This window comes from Nycticebus coucang, chromosome 8, assembly GCF_027406575.1.
Source record: "Nycticebus coucang isolate mNycCou1 chromosome 8, mNycCou1.pri, whole genome shotgun sequence".
In the NCBI taxonomy this organism is placed as follows: domain Eukaryota; kingdom Metazoa; phylum Chordata; class Mammalia; order Primates; family Lorisidae; genus Nycticebus; species Nycticebus coucang.
In genome coordinates this window covers 127,800,097-127,816,028 of record NC_069787.1, presented here as the reverse complement: position 1 = coordinate 127,816,028, position 15,932 = coordinate 127,800,097, and the positions used below count along the sequence as shown (strand labels likewise).

General features: G+C 45.2%; 1 long non-coding RNA gene across 4 annotated transcripts; it reads right to left on the bottom strand.

The window, feature by feature from the left end:
- Window positions 1–339: 339 nt before the first annotated feature.
- Window positions 340–14,655, bottom strand: LOC128592562 (uncharacterized). Of its 4 annotated transcripts, none has more exons than XR_008381928.1 (6): window positions 14,421–14,655; window positions 13,627–13,727; window positions 10,407–10,479; window positions 8,775–8,896; window positions 5,094–5,160; window positions 340–4,998 (listed from the first exon to the last, which is right to left on the bottom strand). It is a non-coding gene; the product is annotated as an uncharacterized LOC128592562 (long non-coding RNA). The 4 variants fall into 4 exon arrangements; XR_008381925.1 differs by having other exon boundaries at window positions 346–4,998; window positions 13,504–13,727; XR_008381926.1 differs by lacking the exon at window positions 10,407–10,479 and having other exon boundaries at window positions 346–4,998; window positions 13,504–13,727.
- Between the last annotated feature and the right edge of the window lie 1,277 nt (window positions 14,656–15,932).

Below are 15,932 nucleotides of genomic sequence, written 5' to 3'. Positions count from 1 at the left end.
CAAAACTCCAACTGAATCCTAAATATTTTGCCAAAATCATATACAGCAAATTTTACTACCTGTCACTCAAATAAGAGGAGTGTATTATTTTTGTATTAAACACATACAAGCAGACACAGATCTTTTGTAAAGCAATAAAAGAATCTCCTGGGATCCAAACCTAAGAAGGTAATTTGATGGGCCTCTTATAAGGAGGTGATTCCTGAGTTTCTGCTGAGTCTTGTGCCAAGGAGAGGCCAAACTGTATGTTCAGAGAGGGTGACAACTGAGAGAGTGGAATGAAGTTTTTTGTTTGTTTGTTTCTTGTTTTTTTATTGTTGGGGATTCATTGAGGGTACAATAAGCCAGGTTACACTGATTGCATTCATCAGGTAAAGTCCCTCCCGCAATCATGTCCCGCCCCCAGAAGGTGTGGCACACACCAAGGCCCCACCCCCTCCTTCCTTTCCTCTCCCTGCTTTTCCTCCCCCCCATAACCTTAATTGTCATTAATTGTCCTCATATCAAAATTGAGTACATAGGATCCATGCTTCTCCATTCTTGTGATGCTTTACTAAGAATAATGTCTTCCACTTCCATCCAGGTTAATACGAAGGATGTAAATGGAATGAAGTTTTAAAGGGTGGGAGATGTCTCATTTTCTTCTGACAGGACAGGAAGGGGGAGATCAGAAGGGAGGATTAGAGGGAGTGGAGAGAGTGGTCAATGAAATTTTAAGAGCAGAAATGTTTAATATTCCACTGCTATCAGGAGGTGGGGCAGTTAGGAAGCAACTAGGTTTAGATGAAGTCATGTGAGTGAAGTCCCCTGATGGGATTAGTGTCCTCATAAGAAGAGGAAGACTCCAGACCACTCTCCTTCCCCACCCCCTCCACTCCCCACCCTACTCATAACGTGAAGACACAGCAAGAAGGCGGCCGTCTGCAAACCAGGAAGTGAGCCCTCAGCAGACACCAACTCTGCCAGCACCCTGGTCTCAGCCTTCCCCACCTGCAGAACTGTGTGAAATAAATGCTTCTTTTTATCCACCCAGTCTATGGTATTTTGTAACCAAACTTTCTGCTGCAATGTTCAAGGCTGCTGGACATAGCTTTCATCATCAGAAATGGAAAATTTAAAAATAATTCATAAACTTGATTTAATAATTTTTAATCCAGTTTTGATTTTTATATATTTATTAGAATACAAAATTCCATGAAAGCAACCTATTTTAGTTAAAAAATAAATATCTAGAAAATAATTTAGGCAACCAATGACCACCAGCTGGTTTTCTCCTGATGGCTCCAGCCTGTGCTCAGAACAGTGCAGGTTAGTGGCGTCTCTCAAACTGATAGCCCAGTGGAATGCCTTTGCTGGAACCAACCAGCTGAATCACTAGAAAACACATTTCTTCTGTTCTATTTTGTGTTTCTCTAAAATGGCACCCAGTTTGCGGTGGTAAATTGTTTTTAAATGACAGGTTTTCTGAGACCAATAATGCGTGAATTCTGTTCTTGAAGATTAGTATTATTTTCCACTCCGTCTATCTCACTGTGGAAAATGGTGGTGTCAGGGGATGTTACAGCAAGTGGGAGCCCTGGGCAGACCTGGGCGTCTGAGCCTTGATTGGTTTCCCAGCTCTTTCCCGGGAGTCTGGATGAACAGAGGAGGTTTATTTGGAACACTTTGTCAGGCTGCAAGCCCAATAATTAGTGGGGCAGTACTGAAGATAGGAACGGGTTAGAGGCCCCTAGACAGCTCATCAGAGAACTTGTATTAGTAAATTAGGAATCACACACCTGGAGGAAACAGAGCAATAAATGCTGTTGTAAAAGTGGTTTAAAGAAACTCTCTATTCCCTAAAGAGAAAACTTTCAAGGTTTCTCATAGTTATTCACATACACGGTTATATAACAAAATAAGAACAAAAGTAATGCTTAAAAGTCATGTCTTTAGAACAAAAATACCAGGTATCTTAAAATATAGGCAAGAAGAGTGTGAATAAATATGCCACCATTGTGGGCTGTTAACATACAACGAATTTGCTGGATTTTATGTAGACATGACAAAATTTAAATGAAGCACCTGATGTGATTTTTGTTTGTTTGTTTGTTTGTTTGCCTTACTAACTTCTCAGGAGTAAGGAGAAAGCCAATAGATTAAAAAATTAATTCATATAAAAGCTATAACCCGATTATAGCCCAAGAATAAGGGGAAAAGGGAGAGGGAGGGAAGGGGAGGGGGGAGGTTGGGTGGAGGGAGGGAAATTGGTGGGACCACACCTATGGTGCATCTTACAAGGATACGTGTGAAATTTGCTAAATGTAGAATACAAAGGTCTTAATACAATACCTAAGAAAATGCTGTGAAGGCTATGTTAACCAGTTGGATGGAAATATTTCAAATTGTATATAAAACCAGCACATTGTACCCCATGATTGCATTAATGTACACAGCTATGATTTAATTTTAAAAATTAAATTAGGGCTCGGTGCCCATAGCACAGTGGTGACAGTGCCAGCCACATACACCGAGGATGGCAGGTTCGAACCCAGCCTGGGCCAGCTAAACAACAAAGACAACTGCAACAAAAAAAAGTAACTGGGCATTGTGGTGGGTGCCTGTAGTCCCAGCTACTGGGAGGCTGAGGCTAGAGAATCTCTTAAGCCCAGGAGTTTGATGTTGCTGTGGGCTGTGACATCATGGCACTCTACCAAGGGTGACATAGTGAGACTCTGTCTCCACAAAAATAAAAAAATTAAATGTAGAATATGTAACAGAAGATAAAAGTAAGATTTCAATTAGTATTTAAAATAATAACGTTTTGAATGGCGCCTATGGCTCAAAGGAGTAGGGCACTGGCCCCATATCCCAGAAGTGGTGGGTTCAAACCCTGCCCAGCCCCAAATAATAACAACAACAATAATAATAATGTTTTGCACTTAAATAAAAGTCCACCTTAAAATACAGCATAATTGCAGTACTAGTCACAATCGCCAATAGTTGGAATCAGCCTGTGTATCAATAGATGAAGAAATGAAGAAATTTTGCTACATATACACAAAGGAATATCACATAGCCATAAAAAAGAATGAAATCCTGCCATTTGCAAGAACTGGGGCATATGATGCTGAGTGAAATAAGCCAAGCACAGAAAGACAAACCCACATGTTCTCACTCATACCATTGATCTCACGGACACAGAGAGTAGAATAAGGGTTAGCAGCGGCCAGGGAGGGCAGGGGGTGAGATAGAATGGGGATGGTTCATGGGTGCAAAAATATAGTTGGATAGGATGAGCAATATTTGATAGTACAACAAAGTGGCTGTAATCAACAATAAGTTGAGGTGTACTTTAACTAAAAGAATGGAATTCGAAAATTTCAAACACAAGAAATGATAAATGCTTGAGGTGATGGATATACCTATTACCCTCTTTTGATTGACACACATTATATACCTGTATGAAAACATCACATAAACCCTATAAATACATACAACTATTATATACCCATACTTAAAAATTAAATATATATATATTAAAAATTCTTTTAATACACCATATGCTGAAGTTAGAAGAAAATCAAGTTTTCTCTTACTTTATGGATGAGACAAATGTAGCCAGAGGAGGACTATTTATTCACTAAGTGTCATAACTTACACATCGTGTTCTTATGGTCAAATGTCATACACAAAATGTAAGTTTTAATATTATTAAAAATATTATGGGAATATGTGGGGTTTAAATTGTATTGCTATCATAAAAAACCTTAGAAATTCCAAAGTAACACAAATATCCTGTATAAAAAGTAAGTAAAAAAAAATATTTCTTATCCAGGAAAATCCATTTGATGTGATAAATTGACTTCAGAGTACAGAATCACTAGATGTCACTGAGGCTATTCTAGAGCAGAACTTTCCTTCTACCCTTCAGATGATAAAACACAGATTGAAGAAGTTCTGCCATGCTCTGCACAGTCTCACAGAGAATAGTACTTTTATTAGGAGCTCGTCTGCCTTGTATTCCAAACTCAGACCAGTGGCAGCCACTACACACACACACACACTCACACATACACACACATTCACACACATACATACACTCACACACACACACATACATATACACATTCACATATACATACACATGTTTACACACGCTCACACACACACATTCAATATGCCCTTATTTTTTCTTTTTTACATTCTAAGCACCACACACCATCCAACCTGTCCCCAATGTCATTTTAGCTACTGCACATTTTACCTTAACCGAGTAGACCCTGCATACTCTAATAAAGGTTGGGAGTAAGCGTCCAGAATTGCAGCTGAATTTGCAGTAGAAATTCTTAATTTGATAAGGCCCATCAAGCTCAGGTCCAACCCTGGGCTCCGGACTCACTCCCTCTGCGGCCCGAGATCCCCCCTCCTGCTCCGAGGCCTGGTTTCCTCCCGAGCAAAGTGGGGGGATGGCGTGGACCTTGCACGTGTGAGAATTAAAGATGCCCCAAGTAAGGACTGGCCCGAGTGCTTGGTGTTCAGCTGATCACAGTGTGAATTTCTCGGTGATTTGGGCACTGGATTCTCTCAATTTTGCTATGTGTACACAGAGTCCTCTTTTGCCATGAAAAAATGATAAATTTTTAAAGAGGGGATAACGTGGCCATCCTATCACGGCCCACCTTCTCTTTTTCAAATGTATTCTGCAGCTTGACTCTATTGCGGTTGAAATGTATAGTAGTTTGCTAAGGCAGCTGTAACGAAGTACCACAGACTTGGTGGCTTGAGCGATGGAAAAATTGTTCCCTGATAGTTCCAGAGGCCAAAAGTCTGAGCCAGAGCGTCTGCAGGCCGGAGTCCAGCTGAGGACTGCGAGGAGGGCGTGACCCTCTCCCGGCACCCAGCTGGAGGTTTTCGGCAATCTTCAGCATTCTTCGTCTTGTGGAGACACCAAGCCGCTCTTTGCATGTATCCTCACGCGGTCTTCTCCCCGTGTGCATGACAGTGTCCACATTTCCCCTTGGTATAAGGGCACGAGTGAGGCTGAATTAGAAGACAGCTTCCTCCAGTCCCACTTCCCCTTAAGGACTTACATCCGCAATGACCCTACTTACTAGTAAGCTCCCAGGCCAGGTTCCAGGGCTCAGGACTTCAACATACGAATTTTGGAGGATACATGACCTATAACAGAAGGCTATTATTTCTCATTATTTCCATGAGCTTTCTGGACTATAAACTCCAAAAAGAACAAGCACTACCTAATTATAACTCTGGCTGCCAGACTTTTTACAGCGCCAGCAGTCCTCACTGGAGCATGAATCTGTAACATTATATACATAGTGGAAAGGCTCTGACCTTCCTACATAAAAGTCAACCTTATTCTAAGATTCCATCTGACTTATTTTTTGAAGTAGAAACAATACAATGAGAGTCTCAGCTCAGAGGTTCTCACTTTGGGGCACAGCAGGCTGACCTAGGAGGCAGCTTCCACCCTGAGTGGAGCAGGGAGAGCCTGGTGGTCCCTGTGCTGCCACAGCCACCCTCAGCCCACCCAACTCCACATCCGCAGGACCCTGGTGCCTGCAGAGAGGCTGCCACCTGCTCCACTCAACTCCAGTCTGCCAGGCCCTGACCCCGCACTCCAAGTTGGATCCGCCCACCACCCACAAGGCCCCATTTCTGGCTCACGAGCCCCTCAGAGGCCCTGCTCTCTGGTCCACCCCAGTCCCAGGTTAGAGGTTTTCACGCCAGGCCAGCTGGCTGCGACCTGAGAGGTCTTGGGTGACTGCTTTGGTGGGTGCTGGGCAGGGCGTGGAGAGCTATGACTTCTGCAACCCTACCCTAGCATTGGTAGGACCCGGGTGCATGGGGGGCCGCCTGCTGCTCGCTTGCCCAGACTCCTTCCTCAGGGCCTCGACTCCACCCCTAGTGCCCAGACTTCATCCTCAGGGCCCAGATGGCTCCCTGTGTGCTGGACCCTGGCCCTACCCTCCAGGTCAGATCAGCTGGTGTCTGCACAGCCTTTCTTGTGTCTCAGAGGGCACAGCCTTTCTTGTGTCTCAGAGGGCACAGCCTTTCTTGTGTCTCAGAGGGCACAGCCTTTCTTGTGTCTCAGAGGCCCCACTAAGAGATTCTGCTTGCAGCCCTCTCCCAGTCCCAGCTCTGAGGCTCTCATGCCACAGCCTGAGGCTCTGCTCCGTGTTCCTCCAGAACTCCTGCCAGGCCTGAGACACCCTACCCACATCTCAGGTTCTGCACCTGAACCCTAAGACCTCACCCCAGAGCCTCCACCATCACCGCAGGACTGGAAGAGCTTCTTGAAAGTCCAATGCCCCATCAAGGACCGTCCAGCCTCAAGCCACCAGCACACTGTGACCCCCTTTGAGCAAATGCCTACAGCCTGGGAACCCACAATACCTTGCTGCAGTTACCTCTGTGGGGAGACCCGGGTAGAGCAATCCCCACACCACCAGCCTCGGCAAAGAGTGTTTCATCCAGTTCCCAACTTGATTATCCTACAACTATCTGGCAAGTTCCCAGGAAGGAGCAGGAGACCTGTAAGCCTGTTAACCCGCAATTGAATTAAGAGGTGAGAAAAACCAACAAAAGAACCCTAGCAGCAATGAAAAATCAAAACAGATCAGCACCCCCAAAGGACCACAACCAACCTATCCCAGTGAACTCCCACTACAGGGAATTGTTGAAATGACAGAAATGGAATTCGGAATGTGGATGAATGTAATTAAAGAGAAATTCGAAAACCAACAAAAGAAGCCAATTATTATTTTAGAAAATTATTTCATAAAAATTAATGAAAAAGTGGCTGAAGAGCTTGACAAAATTAGGAATAATATAATAGAACTAAAAGAAATGAAAGAGTCATTCGGAGATTTTCAAAATGCAGCAGAAAGTTTCAGCAACAGATTAAGCCAAGGAGACAAAAGAATCTCAGAGCTGGAAAACAAAGCTCTCAAGATGACCCAACAAGTTAAAGAGGCAGAGAAGAGAACAAGGGCAGAGCAGTCATTCAGAGAGACACAGGGCTACAAGAAGCAAACAAAATGTGAATTGCAGGCATCCCTGGGGTGGGGGGGATTATTGTGGGAAACTTCCCCAGTGTCACCAGAGATCCAGACATCAAGATACAAGATGGTCGTTAAACTCCGAGAAGACTCACAGCAAATAAGACATCTCCAAGACACACAGCATTCAACCTGGCCAAAGTAAAAATGAAAGATAAAATTCTACAAGCAGCCAACCATAAGCAACAACTGGCCCAAGGGGAAAACGCATCAGCCCTTCAGGATCACAGCAGACTTCTCGGCAGAAACCTTATAAGCCAGAAGGGAGAGGGCTCCCAGCTTCAATCTTCTTAAACACAACAACTGCCAGACTAGAATTGTGCATCCTGCCAGACTTAAGTTTCACATTTGATGGAGAAGTTAAGTCTTTTCCAGACAAGCAAATGCTGAGGTAATTAGCCAAGTCCAGGCCTGCCGTATGGGATTGAGATCTGAACGATATACCCACCAGTGGGAAAAAACCCAAAAGCTGAAAGTCAGAGCCCAGTCACCACAATGGCTCAAGAGGTAAACAGAGCCATGAAGTTCTACTCAACAGGAAGAACAGAAATCCACCCCACGTATGGATTCTTTCAATGAATGTGAATGGCTTGAACTCCCCACTCAGAAACAAACCAGGGAGATTAGAAGAGCAAAAACTACCGAAGAAACACAAAATTTCCCAGAGCTGAAAGTCCTAGATGGAAAGGGCCAGGAAACCCCACACAGGAAGATAAACACCAAGAAATTTCTAGTCATCAGAGATAAAATAAGAAAAAACGATCTGGCGGTGCCTGTGGCTCAGTCGGGAAGGCACTGGCCCCATATACCGAGGGTGACGGGTTCAAACCCGGCCCCTGCCAAACTGCAACCAAAAAATAGCCGGGCGTTGTGGCGGGTGCCTGTAGTCCCAGCTACTCGGGAGGCTGAGGCAAGAGAATCACTTAAGCCCAGGAGTTGGAGGTTGCTGTGAGCTGTGTGAGGCCATGGCACTCTACCGAGGGCCATAAAGTGAGACTCTGTCTCTACAAAAAAAAGAAAAAACGATCTGATAAAGAGCAAATAAAGGGCAGTTAACCAGCAACTACAAAGAATTCAAGCAAATCAGCAAGAAAAAAAAAACAAGCAATGCGATTTTAAAAGTTGACAAAAGACATGACCAGAAGCTTTTTGGAGGAAGGTAGACTAATGGCAAACATATGAAAAAAATGCTCAAACTTTCTAATCATCAGGGAAATGCAAATCAAAACCCCAATGAAGTATCACCAAACTCCAGTGAGAATGGTGTTATCAAAAAAATCCCAAAATAACAGGTGCTGGCCTGGATGTGGAGAGAAAGAGTTATACCCCACTGGTGGGACCACAGACTAGGACAATCTCTATGGAAAGTCATATGGAGATACCTCAAAGAAATAAAAGTAGACCTAGCATTTGATCCAACAATCCCACTATTGTGTACTTACCCAAAGAAAAAAAGTCATTTTATCAAAAGGGCATGTGCTCAAATGTTTATATGGTACAATTCACTTTCACAAAGGTGTGGAACCAACCCAAGTGCCCACCAATGTGAGTGGGTTAATATAATGGGGCATGTGTATACCATGGAGTTCTACTCAGCCATTAAAAAAAAAAAAAAGAAATGGTGAAATAGCACCTTTTACAACAACCTGGGTGGAACTGGAAATCATTCTTCTAAGTGAAGTTTCACAAAAAGGGAAAAGCACAGGTACTTACCATTAAATTGGAACTAATTGATCAAGACTTGGGTGCACGTATGGAAATTATCCTTGTCAGAAATCCACAGGTAGGAGGAGGAAGTGGGGATGGGTAAGTTCACACAGGAGTACAGCTCACACCTTTGGGGTGAGAGGCACACTGGTAAATTTGACTGAAATGGTACAAAAGCAACTTATGTAATCAAAACATTTGTGCCCCCATGATATTCTGAAATAAAATAAGAAAAAAGAAACACCACAGTTTATGTCTTAAATGTGTTGTTTACTTTTTTTTTTGCAGTTTTTGGCCGGGGCTGGGTTTGAACCCGCCACCTCCGGCATATGGGGCCGGAGCCCTACTCCTTTGAGCTATAGGTGCCGCCCTGTGCTATTTACTTTTCATCTATTGCAATTCACAGGTGAGCTACAAATCACTTCATTGACAAGATGGGATTTCAGAAACCTTACCAAAGGAAATTAAAAACAGCATAACTTGATCAGAACCCTCACAACAAGTTTCAATTAAAGATGTGACCATTTTGATCTTGCTCAAACCATGGGGCCCAGCTCTTGGGCTTAGAACAATCTTCATTCTGATAAAATTTTCTTTGGCTAGTACAACTCTCTCTGTACCTCCCAGCCACCCAGCGCCCCTTCCCAGAGGCAGCCCCTTGCTACCAATTCCTTTAATCTCTGAAATTAAAATCACTGATACTTACGGACTCACACATAAGATAGCAGGCTGGGGGCTGAGGCAAGAGAATCACTTAAGCCCAGGAGTTGGAGGTTGCTGTGAGCTGTGTGAGGCCACGGCACTCTACCGAGGGCCATAAAGTGAGACTCTGTCTCTACAAAAAAAAAGAATCTAAATGCTTTTCCGTTCATTGCATGTGACTCCTTCATGGGACTGGAGTGTGATTTATATTCAATTCCCTATTGTTGAACATTTAGGTGGTTTGTAGTGGTTAAGCATTCAGAACAATGTTGCCAGGCATGTGCCCTGAAGGATCTTTGCACCTTTCGCCAAATTACCCTCAAAAATAATTTAACATTTGTTTTCAACATTTGGGAGCATGAATCTCTTTCAGAATCTAATGGTGTTTTCACCTCTCCTCAAGAAAAAAAAAAGGTAAATACCCTCAAATTTTTCATGCAATTTAGGAATTCTCCCCCTAGCAGAACCCCAGGTTGGGAACCATTTTACATCCCTGTTGGCAAAATAAATACTACTTGGCTTACACACTCTGGAGTTTTTTTGAGACAGGGTCTTGCTGTCGCCTAGGCTAGAGTTCAGTGGCATCATCATAGCTTACTCAAACTCCACTTCATTTTTAAATTTTTACTGATTTGATAGGTAGAAAAAAGTATATTACTCTTTTCTTAATTAGTATCTTTGTACTGCTGAGAAATTTGAACACCTTTTTCAGAACTTGACAGATCATATAGTTTTTGTACATTGCTTATTTAAATATGTTATATAATGATTCATATTATAAATGTTAAATTTAAAAAATTAACACAATGCTGTAAGATCAGCGGATAAATTGGAAACATCAATTCCCAGGCATTTCCTGGGCTGAAGGAATGGCGTCTTTAATGATTCCAATATGTCATGTCTCATTTCTTCCACTAGAGGGCAATGCTAGCTCACTTATTATTCTGTTTGGCCTCGATAGCTCCCAAGGTGGTTCCATTTGTTTTCTGTAGAATCTTTCTGAAAAATACTTGCACAGATTATAGGGTTAAATACGTCATTATGTATGTAACACATTATTATATAAAAATAATATTGTGACTTTTCTATTCAATTTATTTCAACACATGAAAATGTACAAAAGGAATTTCCATAATTATGTCATCATCAGTGCTTCAAATGAAAACTATGCCTTTATTAGCATTCATTATTAGATCCATGTACTTAAATTATCATTACTTAGAGAATGGTGTTTACAATATGACTAATAATAAAAAATTCATAAACCATCAACATTAGCTGAGAAAAAGCAATTGACTCCTGAAAGGTCATTGTTAAAAGGCTATCAGACTAATTCCTAATTCCAAATACATATTTTGTCCCATTGACTGACCATGAATTCCATGATAAAGGCTGATTCTTTTTCCCATCCAATAAAGATTTACTGATCACCTGCCTTTCCAGGACCTTCTGGGTGCTCAGGATATAAAGAACACTGAGACTTCACAGAGTTTATGGGCTGGGCGGTGGGGGACAAGACTATAAACAAATCTATACTCACTGTGCGCATGAGAGTGTGGTGGGTGTGAGGCGGGAACAGAACGTGCAAGAGGGACGTGGTCCCCTGGGATGAGGGGGATATAATTCCAAATAAAGGTGCCAAGGAGGTTTCACACGGGAAGTGATATCTGAGCAGAGCTTTAGATGCTCAAACTCATGCGGGTCTAAAGAGAAATGATTCCAAACAGGGAGGGAACCCCAAGTGAAAAACGGGAAGGAAGCCAGTGTAGCTGGAGAGAAGCAAGCTGGGGAGCTGGAGGGGGGAACAGTAGAGCAGGGATGCGGGGCCAAGACACCCCCCCGTAGGCGAGGACTTTCTCTCTGAGTGGGATGGAGAAAAGTTGGGGTTTTAAGCACAGGCAGGACATGGTCCGTGTACATTAAAGAAGAATCACTAATGCAACAGACAGCAAAACGACCTGACTGAAACAGGGGGCCAGGGAGGAGGCTGCTGCCCTCAACTAGGCCGGAAGCTGCAGTGATTGGACCAGGGAGAGAGCAGCAGAGAAGAGTCTGGGGACAGCTCCCCAGAGGGTGTTACATAGGGGAGACTGGCCTTCGGGGAACGGGCTGCAAGTATCAATCTGGGAAACATGAGGGCGGAGGTAGAACAAGATCACAAGGAGAAAAAGCGTAGAAAGAGAAGAAAACGGGTCCAAAAGGCGAACCCTGAAATAGCCAATTACTCAGAAGTCAGGGCAGAGAAACCCCAGCAAAGGGGGACTGGGTAAGAGTGTCTGGTGGAGAAGGAGGGAAAACAGGAATCAAGTCCCTGGAAGCGGCTGCTTCAGGGAGCAGAAAGTGACCCCCCGTCAAAACTGAGGGCAAAGACTGAGCCTCCAAGTTAGCGGGAGGGAGCCTATAGAAGGTGCCTTGACCTGGGGGCCGGGAGAGGGTGGTGTGGAAGCCTGAACAGAGACAACAAGTACAACGGTTATTGAGAGGAATTGTGAAAGCAGCAGGACCCGGAAATGAAGTAATAGCTCCAGGGTGACGTGCAGTTAAGGGAGCATTTTGGAAAGATGGGAGAAATGACAACCTGGTTTTAGGCTATTAGCAACAGAGAGGGAAATTTTGAGGTCGCAGGAAAGAGGAGAGACCCTCCCCAGCGGTGTCCTGCAGCAGGCCAAGGGCTGTGATTCATGCACAAGGTGGGAGTGAGCCACTTTAGGACACAGGCAAGTTCACAGGCTCAGGTGCCAGGAGGTGGGGAATGTTTCTGATTTAAAAAATAAGAGCACTGCCTGTGCCTCAGTGAGTAGGGCGCCGGCCACATATACCGAGAGTGGTGGGTTCAAACCTAGCCCCTGCCAAACTGCAACCAAAAAATAGCCGGGCGTTGTGGTGGGCACCTGTGGTCCCAGCTACTGGGGAGGCTGAGGCAAGAGAATCGTCTAAGCCCAAGAGCTGGAGGTTGCTGTGAGCTGTGATGCCACAGAACTCTACTGTGAGTGACAAAGTAAATCACTCACAGGCCAGCCTCCTCCCTGGCCCCCTGTTTCAGTCAGGTCGTTTTGCTGTCTGTTGCATTAGTGATTCTACAAAAAAAAATAAGAGCACTATCATTAATGTATGATATACCTGAAAATGCCCTAGAAAGACTTTAAGTGTTCTCACCACAAATAAATGATAAGTAAATGAGGTCACGTGTATGCTAATTAACTCTATTCAACCATTTCATGATGTATACTTATTTCAAAACATCATGTTGTACAACAAAAATACATGATTGTTAGTTTTCAATTTAAGAAAAAGAAATATATTCTCTTGCCAGGGCAAGTCCATAGTCACTGACATTAATTTTAAAATATTAAAAGAGTTTTGCTGATTTGACAGGTATAAAATGAAATTTATCATTGGCTTTTGTTTGCATTTATATCTATTTTTAAGGATATCAGTGGGATAATGTTTTACACTTCAAAAAAAGAAAAGGAAACAAAGAAAAAGTAAAGAAAGTCGCCGTGACCCCACGGCCTTCTGTTCTGTATTTTGTTGAGCAATACGCCTCATGGAAGCTGTTCAGGCAGCAAAGCCCTGTCTACCTGCCTGAGTTGGTGCAGCAGCCCCAGACGGGGCTCTCCATGGTCAAAGACCACACCTGCCACCTGAGCGGAACCCGGCGGCTGCAGAAGACAGTCTCTGGGCGTCCAGTGGGGACTTGCACAGGGAAACCTCCCACAAGAACAAGCAGGGCTGTGCCCCTACAGTCGCCTGCTCTCGCAGAAAAGCTCTGCCAAACAGCTCGCCTGGGCTCCCTGCTGATTTGATGCAGAAAGTGGACAATGACAAAATGATTGCAGGCAAGTGCCAAAATAGACCACTTCCAACAACTGGCACAGCTTTTAAACATTTCAATTTTATTCCATTCAGGACTCCCTTGGTATTCCCAGTGACCAGGTGGACACACTTGTCCCAGCTCTCCATGTGACTGACACCTATCCTTCGTTTTGTTTCTGCTGAAACGTCACCCCCTTCCAGAGTCTCTGTGACTTACTGACAGGCTCTGCCCTTTCTGCTCAACGTCCCTTCGTGCTCTTGCCGTTGTTTCTCTGTCTCTCCCCAGTGCCCTCGCCGTTCCGGGGATCCCGTGGAGTGTGCGTTTGCTTGTTGTACTAACCTCCTCTGGGGGGACAGGACACTTCCTGGGTTTGTTCACTTCTCTGTCAGCAGAACACGGCGGGGGATGGACAGGGCTGCGTGAACAGGCTTATCAAATCACTTAGAAGAGAAAGAAAGGAATGTCAGGAACCCAGCCATGACACTTAAAACTTTCTGTTGTTGTTTACTTGAAATTCAAATGCATCTGGGAATCCTATATTCCATTTGGCAACTTTATTTTTGGTGTTGCTAAAATGCCCTAAACCGTGATACCCCAGGCAGGGCTCAGTCAAGGCCATCAAGAGGTGGCACCAGATAAAGGGGAAAGAAAAGGTGTTAAGTCAGTAGCCCAGGAGTCCTGGGGCTGTCTGATGTCAGTTCTAGCAAACTCACTCTCTCACATGCTACAACGGAATGCAATTCAATTATTTATTCAATAAATGCTGTGCACCCAGCAGAGGGCTGGCACATAAAACTTAATTTACATTGGAACAAACTTTCTCATGATCACCTCTTCCTTACACTATACTAAACACATCTTACAAAGGAATTACTTTCTCAAACATGCTATCTACTCACCTGGCCCCAGATCACAAAAGAAGTTGGCTCTTAATTTTTGCTGAAGGACAGATGAGTCTGTAGGAAGGACTGACTGACACGCAGAATGAATCTGCCAGCCCAGCTGCTCCTGAAGGCATTTTCTCCCCATGATCCCCTTGGAGCAAGTTAGGGTCGGGCCTCAGGAACTCCTGTTCTTCCTGTGTATTTATCCTGTTATCCTCGCCAGTGAGACATTTTATTAAGAACACCCACATGCCCACTACCGTCCATCTCCTCCAGGGGCCCCAGGGCGATTTCTCCGCAGGGCCTCCTTCCCCTCTGGTCTGGGGCCTCCTCTGTCCAGCCGCCTTCCCCTCTGGCCTGGATCCTCTTCTGTCCAGCCACCTTCCCCTCTGGTCTGGGGCCTCCTCTGTCCAGCCACCTTCCCCTCTGGTCTGGGGCCTCCTCTGTCCAGCCGCCTTCCCCTCTGGCCTGGATCCTCCTCTGTCCAGCCACCTTCCCCTCTGGTCTGGGGCCTCCTCTGTCCAGCCGCCTTCCCCTCTGGTCTGGGGCCTCCTCTGTCCAGCCGCCTTCCCCTCTGGCCTGGATCCTCCTCTGTCAGGGTTACTGCGGCCCAGCCACCTGCTCAGGACAGGGGAGACGCCAGGTGTGAGAAGTGTGAACTCATTAATAATGTCCCTGAGTGTCAGCGCTGTTTGAAATCCTTCAGGAGGAGGCTGTACTTTCTTTTGTTACATATAAACATTTGATTAGGGAATAATTTTAGATCTACAAGAATGCTGTGAAGACCGCACACAGCTGCCAGCGCCCCAGCTGTCCCCGTTGTCAATGTCTTAGGAAACTGCGTACGTTTATCACAACTAGGGAACTAAATACAGCCAAGAAGACCTTCTGAAAACATCATCGGACACCTACAGATAGTTAACAGCAGCTGCTGGAGAAGCCTGCTGGAGCCCTGGTTTCCCGCCTTCGCCCCCGCCCCTCTGCCCCTCCCAGGGGGGAGCGGCGTCCCTCCTGCCCCGGACACTGGGCAGTTCTCACGCGGGGACAGCACCTTGCCCTGTCTGGAGGTATCTCTGCTTGTCCCGGCCAGGGAGGAGCTGCTGGCACTGAGGGAGGACAGGCCGGGTGCTGCTGAACAACCCGCAATGCACAGGACAGTCCCCACCCCAGAGAACGCCCCGCCCCACGCACCTGAGAGAGTCAGCTTGCGGGACCGGGGAAGAAGAGGGATCAAGACTCCCCTGCGGAATATAAGAAGTGGCAGCGCTCCCCCGGCTCAGCTGGGCTCGACTTGGGGAGCCGCACCCCACAGGCCCTGGGGACTCCCAACAGGGAGGTGTGCCCCAAGATTACCGAGCAAGGCTTCCTACTGCAAAAGCTTAAACTCAGCAATAAAGCTATTGTGGCTGTCTCATCTACCACTGTGAATTCACCACCCTTTGGCAGCACTGAAGTTCCTGAAGCTGGGAGGGCTCAGAAATGGAAATGACGCGCTGGGCCCCAAGGCTGCGGCCGCCCCTGCCCAGCAGCCAGGCCAGCGCGTCACCCTGCACTCAGCTGAGCACAGAAGGCCGAGCCTCCGCTTATTTGTTTTCTGGAATTTTTGATATTCTTTGCAGACCCCTACCCTACTATGAAAGAAAAAATATATGCAAATTTCATCCAATCGATAAGCTCCATTAGATGAAAAGCATCTTGGGTTGACTTGGCCTTTGTGAGTTACCTCAGAAGCATTTTGAATTTCCTTCACTTCCTCTGCTC